The sequence below is a fragment of the Accipiter gentilis genome, chromosome 27 (assembly GCF_929443795.1).
Source record: "Accipiter gentilis chromosome 27, bAccGen1.1, whole genome shotgun sequence".
NCBI classification, from domain to species: Eukaryota; Metazoa; Chordata; class Aves; order Accipitriformes; family Accipitridae; genus Astur; species Astur gentilis.
Genome location: NC_064906.1, coordinates 7,127,030 through 7,140,842, shown reverse-complemented (window position 1 = coordinate 7,140,842; position 13,813 = coordinate 7,127,030). Strand labels below are relative to the sequence as shown.

The 13,813-nt window shown below is 39.1% G+C and overlaps 1 protein-coding gene across 2 annotated transcripts in view; it reads right to left on the bottom strand.

Moving 5' to 3' along the window:
* Positions 1 to 13,813, bottom strand: part of DOK6 (docking protein 6) — a 266,551-nt gene that overhangs the window by 133,503 nt on the left and 119,235 nt on the right. The gene's annotated exons all lie outside the window — the stretch shown is intronic.

Below are 13,813 nucleotides of genomic sequence, written 5' to 3'. Positions count from 1 at the left end.
CAGTCTTCCAGCAAATTTACAGCATAAACAATTCAATCTATTTCCATTTTCCTGTGATGCAAGTAGATAACTACAAGTAACACAAATGGAAGAAAAATATGTTACTACAACCCAAGCTGGTAGCACAGCCTATATTAAACTGCTTAACACTTTGCATTATAAAATCTTTTCTCAGTTTCACGGAACTCTGTGCAAACTTTATGTGTTTATAGTTAACTTTTCTAGGCAGGACATCTACCTCAGGCAGAATTAATTTCTTAAAAATGTCATCCATATGAATTTGGCCACCTATGACTAGGGAAAAAAATGGGCTGAATGTGGATGGGGTTTTTTTGCTTTGTTTTGTAATTCTTATGCTCCCTGTGTACAGCTCTAGCATTCCTTTTCATATGCTAGAAATAATGCTTTTTAAGAGACAGAGATTTTATATGGTGCAGTAAAAACATGGAGCATGCTGGGGCAAAGACATTGCAAAAAAGATTGAGAGCAGAGGAGCGGTGAGAGCCATCAAGAAGCCAGAGACAAAGCATGAAGTGGAATGTGTAGGTGCTGATGAGAAACCTGAGACCAGAGTTGAAGACTGCTATAGGGTCTACCTTGACAACCTTCAGCAAAACTCACTCGCTTGTCCAAAACTGGATGCGGTACTCTAGGTATGGTCTAATGAGTGCTGAACAGAGGGGGATAATCACTCCCTGTATTGCCTGGTCATGGTCCAGTTCACACAGTCCATGGAGCTGTTGGCCATCTTTGTTGGCTGAGGCACCAAGCCCCAGGGCCCTTCCCACAGGGCTGCTCCCAGCCTGTCTATCCCAAGCCTGTGCCATCGCAGGGGCTCCTCTGTCCCCGGGTCAGCTCCTGGCACTTGCCCTTATACAGTTTCACAAGGTTCCTGTCAGCCCATTCCTCCAGCCCGTTCAGGTCTCTGGAATATAGCCTGACTACCGAAAGTGTATCGACGGATCTTTCCCAATTTGCTGTTTGCACAGTTGGTGAGTGCATGCTCCATTACCTCCTCCAGGTCCCTGATACCAATACCAACCAACAGAGGTCCCAGTACAGACACAGCAGCTCTACACTTGCTACTGACCTCCAGGTACAGTATGACCTATTAACCATGACTTTCTGGGTCTGACTAGCCAACCAGCTTTTCACCATCTAGACGTCCACCCACCTACATGATAACTTCCCAACTTGAATATAAGGATATTGGGGGAAACAATGTCAAAAACCTTGCTGAAGTTGGGTACCCAGTGACATCCAGTGCTCTCTCCTCATCCCAAATCATAGATGGCTATCAGACTGGTCAGGCATGATATATCCTTGGTAAATCCATGCTGCCTCTTCCCAATTACTATCTTCTCCTTCACATGCCCAGAAATATGTTTTAAGAGGACTCACTCCATGGTTCTTCCCATGGGCTCAAGTGAGTCTGCCAGACCTGTAGTCCCCCAGGTTGATCTTTTGGCCTTTTTTTGAACACAGGTGCAACATTTGCCTTGCCATTGGGTTCCTAATCCCTTAAAATTTTATTTTTTCGTCACATTTTCAGGGTTTTGCAAGAATCCATTTATTTCTTCATTTATTGCTTGGGGGGAAAGAGAAGGTCTGAACACCACAGATACAACTGTCCCATTAAAGGAATGACTAAAATCTCTGTTAATTTTCCTTGATCAATGCATGGTAAATGGTCTAGTCTGTGAGAGGGCTCCTATGGCTTACCCAAAGCACTGGTCTCAAGGAAATCCCATAAAAGGGAAAAGAAAGAGTTAGTAGGCAGAGGAGAGAGCAGACTCTAGAATTCAAAACCTGAGGAAACAATACCAAATCCAGAAGTCATTACTGAATTCTGAAGATGCAGAAGGGCCCAAAATAGAAGACAGAGAAGATATGGATCTACTAGTCTTGCTAAATAAGAAGAGGATATAAGAACAAAAGATTTAAGACACAAAAAAGTCCAGTTTATTCTTAAAGAGAATTTATATTTTTTAAATAATTTAAAGATGCATATAGTTTTCCTCTCAAAGATTTAGAAAGATAATTGACAGTGCAGTATGAAAGGGAAAACAATAACAGGAAGAAAAAAACCCCAGTGATTCTAACACAGGCAAATGAAACAGTGGTATTTTTATGTGTGTGCATGTGTGGCTGTGCACACCATGCAGAAAAAAAAATTAAATCTTGTTATGTTAAAAATGGGAAGTTTCTCTTTCTGGAATAGCAGGAAAGGAAATAGAAGTGCTTTGAATAGTGACAACAGCGCATATTAAGCCTTCTTCTAGTCTCTCTCAGACAGCAGAGATCTATTCTTTTCTTTAACATCTGAGTGTTATAGATTACTGAAAGATCCTGAAATGCTGGTAAGTTTGATAATAAATAACCCCCCCCTTCATTCCTGGCATCAAAGCTACATAACTTTCACAGTAATTTTTGTTCAAAACATAACTACAGACAACTGGGGACACATACCTAGCCATCTATAAAGATGATTTTATGGGTTCTCTAGTTGATCAGTACATTAAGCCTGTTTTATTTAATATATTGACAGAACATTTTTTATGCAAGATCACTCACACACTTAGGATATTGTCAGTACAAAATGAATAAACAACAGAATTTTATTTTATTTGCTGCTGAAAATTTTATGTCTTGAAAGAGACAATGAAATCACCACCAAATTCTGACGTGCTGCTTTTTGGTAACCATACGAGAGATTTGGTCGAACAAAATGCAAGGCAAGTGAAGAAAACCAGTCTCCATGCAAGTGAAAAGGGGCTTTGTTTTAAACACATTTCAACTTTCCTTTGTCTCTGGAATCATACTGCCTCCCTAGACAGGACAGAACTTGTTATCACTCCAATGTGACAGGCAAAGAGTTACATGAATTGCCTCTTCCAAACTCCCTGACTGACTGACTTTTCTTCAAGCAAGGTTTTACGAGCCATTCATAGTTTCACACAGAACTCACATTCCTCCTGTGTACATCTTTCCACAAAAATGGACATATTTCAAACTATCATTAGATATTGTGAGATACCTCTTTTCTTGTCAAATGTTTTAGTGGTTTAACATGGGTAGCCAAAGTATTTCTGCCAGTTCAAAAAAAATAGAAGATAATTAAAAAAAATAAATCGTATCTTTCACCTTGACATGCTTTGTTTTACGAGAACTGAAGGTTTTTCTGGAAATAATACTGGTTTAGTCGTAACACTCTAAGGATAAAGGGAATTGATACAGATGTTAGTTAGGAAAAATAACTAATTTTTCTAGGCAAACTAATAGAAAAAAGAAAAGAGGAAAAAAAGTAACTGAACTTTAGTGCTCAGTCCCATCATTGTATCTGAGAAAGCAGCAAATTTCACAGCATCACAGAATGGTTGAGGGTGGTAGGGATCTCTGGAGGTCATCTGGTCCAACCCCCCCTGCTCAAGTAAGGCCACCTAGAACCGGTTGCCCCTGACCATGTCCAGATGGCTTTTGAATATCTCCAAGGTGGGTGACTCCACCGACTCTCTGTGCAACCTGTGCCAGTGCTCTGTCACTTTCACACTGAAAAAGTGTCTCCTGATGTTCAGAAGGACGCTCCTGTGTTTCAGGGTGTGCCCACTGCCTCTGGTCCTGTCACGGGGCACCACTGGAAAGAGCCTGGCTCTGTCTTTTCTAAACCCTTTAGGTGTAGAGAATACACTCGCTGATGAGTATATAATGAATGTGCCTTCTCATCTCTAGGCTAAACAGTCCCAGATCTCTCAGCCTTTCCTCACAGGAGAGATCCTCTAGCCCTCTCATTATCTTCGTGACCCTTCACTGAACTTGCATCACTATGTCCATGTCTCTCCTGTACTGGGAGCCCAGAACTGGACCCAGCACTCCAGGTGTGGCTGCACCAGTGCCAAGGGGAAGGATCACCTCCCTTGACCGGCTAGCAACAGCCCTCTTATTGCAGCCCAGAATACTGTGAACTTTCTTTGCGGCAAGAACACGCTGCTGGCTCATGTACACTAAACCCTATACAAGTTGAAGAAGTAGTTCTAGTTTTATCTGTTGGGCAAGTCCACACGCTGACAGAAAAAAACACCACCAGTTAACATCTCGGAAAACCGAGTTGATGATAACGACGAGAGAGGTCATATTATCAAATAAGCCCCTCAGTATGTCTATTGGGTATGTAATCTTTAATATCAAATAGAGATATCAATTTTTGTTTCCATGTTCATGTATTGAAATTGTACTGTATGCTTCCCTCCGCAATCAGAGCAGAAAGATAAGGGCAAGAATAATACTACTGTGAAAGTCTATCCTCCCACTGCTAGAGAGAACTGAAGTTAATCAAATTCCGAATTCTGAGTTTAATGCCAATGAAGCATGAGTCATTTCTCTACTCTGAACACTTGCAATTAAAAAATAAACACCTGAGAGTTTATATGATTTTGTATAAAGGAAAAACGAACTTTGCCTTGGCAACCAGACTGCTTTATCTCAGTGATTTTTAAAAGTGTGGTTTACATTTTTATCTATTATTTTTTAATAAATAAATAAACTTTTTAAAGGGGAAAAAAGTATCAAAACTACTCAAAAGACAAAGATTTTTAAAAAGTCATAATTTTTTTTAAATTATTTAAAACATCTCTTTGCAAACTTTAAGAAAGTTTTAAAAGACTAATCAAATTGAAAATTTAACAAAAAGAGAAAGCCCCTTTTTTTTGAGAAGTGCATTAGACAAATCTACTTTTTTTAAGCAAGGGATGTTATACCAAAATTTGCTTCCTGTGGTATCATAACAGACTTTTTGACAAAATACAGTCTAGCTCATCGAAAACATTGCTGTTCTTCACAACAACAAAACAGTACTCTGGAACCACCTAGACCATTGGTAGCCTTGTACTAGTAAGAAGAAAAGAATAAAGGAAAAATATAATCTTACACATGTAAGATTCTTACCTAGACTTTCCACAAAAAAAGATGGAAATATTCCCATTGTGGGATTATACTTTGCCTAAAACTTTGGTAATATTAAAACCAACCCAAACCAACAAAAACTTTGAAAATCACTTTTCCTATTTCCCCACATCTGTATTCCTGTAGAACAAAATGAACTTCAATGACAAGTAAAATCCCTAACATTACCTGTTCAGTGAGTCATCTTGCAAACAGATTTCCTGCCTACCCTTATCCTTTATGATTTCTTCCAGTAGGCTAAATAGATCCTTTTGTATTAAGCTATGATTATGTAGTTTACAACTTTTCACTAACGTTAGCATGTTAACTTAGACTTTCTTTTCTCTACTAGACATTGGTGCTATCATTTAGTGCAGTAGTCCATATGGTGCTCAGTGTGGTACATGTTAGGGACTCTTAGCACCTGGCCCATTTCTCAGTTCTCCTACTCATCATCAATAATTCCTGCTTCATATGTCCATCACTAGGCAGCCCCCACACACATTTGCTTGCTTTTTTCCTACTTGGTTTCTTGATCTTTTCCTGGATCAGTCTCTAAGACCATTTTTCTTGTCTCTAGAATGACAATGAACAATGGCTGCAGATGTGGAATAGTTACTTAACTTGTATGTGACAAACTTTTCTTTGCCAAGCTTTTTTAATTCCACTTTTTTTTCATATATAAAAGTTTTTTTTCTTTCTTGGGATTGGGCAGGGCAGGGGGGTTGACACAGGTATATCAGAAGCATCCAACTTCTTTACTTCTGGTTAATATTTGATGAAAGGACATAATCCTTAAGGGCTACAAGATAGGAGAGTTTCTAGGATCAGTAAAGGCAGCATCTCACTCCTGCAAAATTAAGCTAGGGTAGGCTTGCACCAGGGTCTCAAGGCTACCCATCAGTGTTGGTTTCTGTAACTTGCTTCCTCTTACAGTCAGGAATTTGGATCACCTCAGAGATTCCACATCAGCACAGCTAATCACCCGTATAGCCTCAGGACATGAAATGCACTTGATCTGCACATGATTTTTGGGGGTGAGTCTCAGAATGTTCACCAAAACCCCAAACTTCTTTACAGAGGAACATCCAGCACTGAACAAGAATGCAAAAGAGCCTATAGTTAGTTTTCTACCACTGTTGCTCATATATCTAGAGCACTTAAGAATCACCCAAAAATTGCTTCACTTCTCATCCTCATTGTTTTTCTTTATTTTGGTCTGCAGATGGGCCCAAAACTTACAAGTCTTTTGTGCTGGTATAGCACCTCATCTAAAAAGGGCACCACTTTCAGAGCTTCTACTTGCTTCCTTTAAGTAAATGATATATGGGAATAATAAAATCAATAATCAACTCCTTGTAAATGCTGTCTAGCCACATTTGGGTGGATCAATCATTAAAAGAAAAAAAAAAAAGCAAAAAAAAAGCTTTCTGCTGCTCTACATTATGACTGTATTAAGAAAATTTCTATCTGCCCCCGCCCTGAAATTAAATAAATAAATAAAATATAGGACAAGGTATCAACCGTAAGAGCAAGAGGAAAAGTTGGAAAGGACTCCTCTGAAGGAACAAACAGTTAACAAATCTCAAGTTATATGGTCAAAAAGATAAGATCAGAGGAAGAATAGAGCTTATGCCCTCACTTAGAAAAAAAAAATATTAAAAAAATTCTACTTTCCTTGAAGAATTTCCCTATCCTATGTCTTATGATAATCATTTGTACCCTGAGGGTTTCACGGGAACTTGAATTCACCTTTCTACGAGAAGATCCTAAATTTGATGTTAACACCAAATTGCTTCCATTCCCTACTCTCTGTCAGAATGCCCAAGCATCGCCTGATGCCAGGGGACTGAGTTACAAGAAAAACTAAAGGATTGGTCTGTACTAGTTTTTGTGCATTTCCGTGCCAGCAGACTTGGAATAGAACTGAAAAACACCCTGATAGTTTTCAGAAGTCTAACTCCACTTCTCCTCCCTAGCTAAAACAACTGCCGCCTGATTTCAGTAAAGTCATGCTGAGGATTCCCAGTAAATAATTCAAGTGCAGGAGAATTATTAATATAAGATAGTCTGCAGTGGCACGTAGCAATAGCCTAAATCCAAGCAAGATACACAGGCACAGGCTGATAATCAAGGAAATTATTCAGGATTGTTATATGGAAACTTTGAACAGTAGATCCATTCACTGAAGTAGACAGTTACCTCTGGCTAGCCAGAAGAGATCAGATAATAGATTGCTAGTAACAAACATCTGGTCTCTCTAAAAATGCTTTAGCCCTTACCTGTCTCGACGTGACATTTCAGAACTCTCCCACTCTCCCAGTCTGAGCACTGGCTATAACAACTCAACCATGTCAAGAGCTTATTTTTACATGGGAAAAACCACCCACCTGTGTGGGAGTCTGTGACCCATGTTATAGCAACTTATAGTCTTCTTTTTGAAAGTGCATTAGTTACCCAAGTAAATTACAGGAAATAATTACAAGAGCACATTTCAATTATGTTAGCAAAATATTTCATCCGACAAAACAGCCACTGCCAATGCAACTTAAATAGGGTACCTACTCCTTAAAATGTTTGAGGGTTTTGTTGTTTTTTTTTTCTTTTCTGCATCTTAATTATATTCTTAGATGTGAAAGGCTATTAAATTACAAAATACACTTAATTCAAATAAAGGCTCAGAGTAACTGGGATTTGTTGCTTCTTAATGGTTAACGTAATTTGACACTTTTCTGTTTACTTTCTTTGGAACTACATTTAGTTCTCTCAGAGGGGAAGGATTTTAGGAACAATTCAGTACACTTTCTCTTGAATCCATCATAATTCATCACTGACCTACACTGGACATTTGTTTGCTTATTGTACTAAAAATCTGTTCTAGTCAGGGAGCTGAATATCTAGGATGTGCACTATCCACTTTGGTGTTATAGGGACATATAAAGACTGTATGTATATGACACATCTAGGGCTCTGGTGCGCAAATTGTACATTTAAATAGATCAAATAACTCTTCCACAACAACAGAAATATTACTTCCAAATCACATATTACATCTGCATCACTACAAAAAATATAATTCCACAGTAAATAGGAAAGGAGGTCCAGACAAGATGAAAAACACAAAAATGATGCATAGAATCTCAAACGTGTGCCTCCCATATGAAATTGGGAGGGAAATGATTCTGTGATTCCATCTACTGAATGTTATTTCCACCGTGCAGGGCCCTGGAAATTACTTGGGCAGAGGAAAAGGTCTGAATTTACATAAATAGATTTCTGGTTTGCATTGTGCACTACCTTCCTGTCATTTAATTTCTATCTAGCAAAAATAGAAGCAGAAAAGAGAGCTCCAAAATGTAATTGTTCATCCTCTTATTTCTTAATAATGGCCCACATACTACCATCTGTTGTATAATACCACGCAAGCAGTAATGTAAGGGAGCAAAAGCCAACACAGTGGCAAGGAGCAGGGACTCCAGTAAGTGATGCCCAGGCAGTAGAGAACTACCTCAAACCAGAAGCAGCATGACAACAGTAAGAGAGCGGTATAAGAAGCGGTATAACTATCATAGTAAGAAAAGGGCAAAGGAGGCACCAATATGCTAACGTTACTCTGAACGCGGCTGCCAGGCTGCAGAAGGAGAAAAGGAGATGGGGGCCCATTGCAGATGAAAGGACTACAGGGAGGAGTATCTCAAAGAAACAAACCTTCTCCCTTCAGCTCAGTTTTCAGTCATCCTATCTGCAGTTAGCGGCTGCTCCCTTTACATGGTTAAATCCAATTGCCACAGAGTAGAAGTTTTGTTACAGCTTCAGACAGAGCTGGACGTGATTTTGGCTCTCAAAAAAAAGGCAGTCCGCTGCCTGAAAAGCATAAAGACCTCTGGGACTGGGGAAACGGCTGCATTAACAGAAGCACAGCCAGCACATCGAGGGAAGCGACTTTCCTTCTTTACTCGGCACTCATTAGATAACATCTACAACACTGTGTCCGGTTTCGGGACCCCAACGCAATTGATAAACCCGAGCGAGTTCAGCAGGGGGCCCCCAGGAAAGCCAGAGCTGGACCGCCTGCCCTGAGGGGAGAGGTCGAGGGTGGGTGGCTGCTCCAGCCTGCAGCAGGGACAGCTGGGGGGGCACGGGAGAGCAGCCCCCCAGGGAGATCATGGAGGAGCCGGAGCCAGGCTCTTCACAGCTGTGCCTGCTGGGAGGAAGAGGGACAACGGGCACACGCGGAGACAAGAGGCGGTCAGGCTGGATACGAGAAGCAATGTTTTCACCATGAAGACAGCCCAGCAGTGGGACGGGCTGCCCAGAGAGGCTCTGCGGCCTCCGACCCTGGAGGTTTCCAAGACCCGACTGGCCAGAGCCCTGAGCGACCACGACCGACCTCAGAGGCGGCTCTACTGTGAGCAGGAGTCGGGCAAGAGACCTCCTGAGGTCCGTTCACATCTGACTTAACCTGTGAGTCTAAGAAAGGGATGCTAACAGATCTGGAAGGCTCTTTGGACCTTTATAGGTTTGGGCAAACCCATAACGGATCAGGCATTGAGAACATTTAAGATGAAACACACTTTCCCGACTTCAGCACATTCTGCACGAGAACAGCACATGACGATCTACAACAGGACTAGGGGACGCAAGAGACTGAAAACCAAGACTTGAGGTAAAAACAAACTAAAAGGCAGAAAAAAATGAAAAAACCTATTCCGTGAAGGAATAGCAAAACTTAAAACACAAGATTACAAGAGTGACATAAGAAGGCTGAAGACAAATCCCAAGATCAGAAAAGTGGAAGAATGGCTCATGTAAAAGCAAAACCAATTCACAAAGAAAACAGAAGAGTTTTCCCCATCTCTGCATGCAGATTTATCCTTGGAAGAAGATGAGTTGTTATGGTAACAAGACCCTTCAGGAATTTTGCCAAGGAGTGGCATATCAACCTCCACATTGTGCCTCTGGGGCAGGTCTCCAACTGCTATTTCAGAGGAATAAGGGTTTCAGAAACTGCTACCAAGTAAAAGTTCATGCCTGTAAGCACTAAATGGAAACCACACCTGTAACAGCAGTAAGAATCTCATCTGTTAACTGAAAAAGTAGATAACAAAAACAAATAAAAAAAAAGGAGACAGAATGAATGTGTATATTAAAAATAAATCGGTCTAAGTATAAGCCAGTAATGTCAGGGCAAGAACGTAAAGTTTGATGGGAGGAAATATGTGTAGGTCTAACAGCAGAGGGATACTGAATAATTTCTTCTTGCACTCCAGATAAAATTGACATTTAAAAAAAATGAAAAAGTTTAAATTTTTCAGTGTTTTAGGAGAATGTAGATGACGTTATATAAATTTAGACTGAATATAAAATAAAATAACTATCTTTTAATTTCTCAAAATTTAAAAAAATGTAAAAGAAAGAAAATCTGAATCTTCACCTTAACTCTTTCTTCTCTCTAAGTCTTCACTATTGCTAAGCATGCTAAATATCATTATTGCTGATTTCATATGGGCTACCACCTGGGTACCAGATTCATGCTGTGTTCTAACTGCCCACTTACCACGTAAGCAGTTACAAAGTCTTCACTTTGCCTCAATGAAATCTAAAAAAAATAAGGATGGAAACCAAACTTCCTTGATTAGCTTTTGTTATGCCACTTTAAATGCTATATTGTTTCACAGTGCCTGTAAATCAAACCTACCAAGGCAGAAAAAGCCTGTTAAGTCATACCAGCTGCCTTTAATAGGCAAATAAGTAGGGGTTTTGCCAAGCCAAGTTACCTTACTTTCTCTCAAACTGCACTGCTGTAATACTGCCAGGATTGAACTGCTGCCTAATCCATAAAATCAACCAGCCTACTGGGATTATTCTGGTTTTGGCTGGTAGCCTGGTGTTTTAAAGCAAGAGTTAAAATCTGATCAGTTCATGTGTATGTGGACCTCTTCCCTCAACAAACATTTCAATTAGGATTTTTAAATGCACACTGAAAAAGAAAAGCCTTCACACTTCAAAGGGTATTTTTATAGACAGTCATTTGTAATATAAAAATCCCAGTTCTCCCCAACCCCATTTCCTCACTATCCTAAACAACCTTTGAAATATGTTTTCCAATCTGACCTTTTATTTTGATGTGCAAACTGGATACCAGACTACTGTGTTAGGATGGCATTAAAAAGGGGGGGGGGGGGGGGAACCAACTTCTGTAAAAGTGAGTGTTGACAAAATTTAAAATAACTAATACCTTAATACTAAAAGAACATTCTAATTTGCAACCCAGGTTCACACTTGAAAAATAACACCATGCTAGAGAGATGGCAGAGAGGGAAGATGATTCACAACTGAAATAAAACAGGTTTCCCAATTACCTCTCCAAATTTCAGCTACAATCAAAAAAAAAAAGAGGTACTTTCAATATCAAACTTCCTGCTAGAGTTACTAGGTATGCAAACAGTGGCACTGTGCTTATGCCTGAGAAACAAAACGGGGCATTTCATTACTGTAGTTTAATTATCCAAAAGGAACAATAGGACAATTCTTCACAATGAACGTGTAAATGAATTACATCGTTATATGAGTTTTAATAGCCTTATGAGGCTACTAAAATACACTGGACAGTTAGAAACTGTTTCCATTTTTAAAAATTTTCACTTTTAACATTCTCAAAATACATGATTATGTCCAGACCTTTTCTAGTTTCAGCCCAAAGGTACTGGTTAACTAAAAGGAATATGTTATTTGTCTTTGAGTAAAAAGAAAAGGAGAAATGTACTTTTCCAAAACTTCCTTTAGACTTTCCTCTTGGTTTATTTAAATTGGCTGACCTGTAATAATTCCCAAACTTATCTTGTTAGGTAAGCTCAGTTAAAAAGAAGTATTTATTAACGCAGACTACATTTGAAAACAACTTACAAGCAAAGACATGCTTACAAAATATAACTTTGCTGAGCACAGTAAGTGATGGGTATATAATTCTTCCTGCTAAACTGCTAGGTATAACCCTAACTACGTAATCTCTCACTGCATTGACAAACTGGGTCAGGAGTGTTAGAGGATACAAGTAACTGTAGGCCTTCAACACACATAAATTATTTTGGTTGTATCTATGCTGTACATTATGCCAGTGGCTGAGCCCTAGGTTTAACTCCCCTTCCTACCCCTTTCAAACTGAAAGCCTTCAGCTTGGGCTGTAGCTCCCTTTAGCCAGACTCTGAAACCATGGGGAAGCCTCGGCTCAAAATTAGGTGAGAAAGGCTGGCTTACTTCCATTGCACCACTCACAGGGGAAAAAAACCCCAAAACCCAAAACCAAATCACAGTTGAGAGGCACCTCATGATGCAGGTTTTAAGCACCTCTCAGCTGCTGGGTATCCGCTGAACTATCAAGAGCTTTATTCAGAAAAAGAGAAACGACATTAGCCAGGAAAGGAGAAGGGACATCATCATCTTTGCCCTCCCTGTTCCTGGCTCTTCTCACTTGATCCCAAAGCTGAGGAAGCCACACACAAGCACAGGGCTCAGCTGGGGGCTCTGGCCAACAGCAAGTGGTACAAGCCCACACATGCACATATACAAGCACAACCACAGAGATATCCGCTAGCCTGAGTTGTTTTGGTTTGTCCTTAAAATGGATTCAAACAATAAATACAAACCCACCACGAAAATAGTAGTATTTAGAAAACTTTACCCCCATTGATTTTTAGAGAGTGTCAATCTGCCTCAGTGTCTTCAAAAATAACCCCCATCCTAATCCAACAATACCAAGACTGGCATTTTGATACTGTTCTTAAATATAAACATATACATTAAAGGCATTTCACATATTCTAAAAGAAGAGATTCCTGATGCTCATCAGAAAAATACATCAACTAGATGAAAAACCAGATATGTAATGAAAATTTATGAGTTTAAATTAATCTAAACTCAGCACATGCCTGTACGTGTGTGTACACACACACTCAAAGTGGTCCAGAATCCTTTAGGAGAAAAATGCAAAAGACAGAAAAATGCAATGGAGAGAACCTGAGGAAAAAAAGAAAAGGCAATAGAGTGCAATAATTCGAAACAGAAGAAAAGCAAAGATTCTGAACAGGAATGTAAACCATCTTTTAGGATTTTTTAAAAAAGAGATAGTTTTAATTTTTTGACAAACTTTTTGAAATGTTTTCACTGTACTTCTAAAACTAACTGAAATTTGTTAGCTGATAATTTGAAAATTCTTTTAACTTAATTGTCATTGGGGATAAATTAATTTTGAATATCTATTATGACAATTACATACAGCTACATTTTCAACTCTAATGCATTTTTAATAACCTTCATCAGCCAGTGATTTGAATTTCAAATTTCCTTCTACGAAGAAGTAATAATTAGATAGCTTTATGCCAATTTTCATAATAGATTGTTCTTTATTTACGTTGCAAAGCCTCCCTTACTATAAGCAAATCAAAACCTTAAATGAAACTTAGTACTCATAAGACTTATTATATTTCATCTCCCTTTATTAAGAGAAAGTAAATTACAGTGACAAACCTGTCTGCCCTCCCTGGTACACCATAACATGATGTTTGTACCTGTCTGCCTCCTTTTATAGCTATTGCACAAGGGACCATGCCTCTTCCCATTTCCACATCAAAATGGTAAACATTCCTCCAACAACACAGATACAATTCAGAGTAGCTTCAAGGGAAAATGTTGTCATTAAGAAAAAAGAATTCCTCATGTAACACTTCTTTACTAGTGTTATAAACAGCAGGCTAGATAATTAGGTCTTTAACTTTCATCATGAACTTTTATTATTTATGTAGTATACTTACTTTCTACACTTGAATAGTGAGAATAGACACACTCAATATTGGAAAAAATAACAAATACCGAGTCA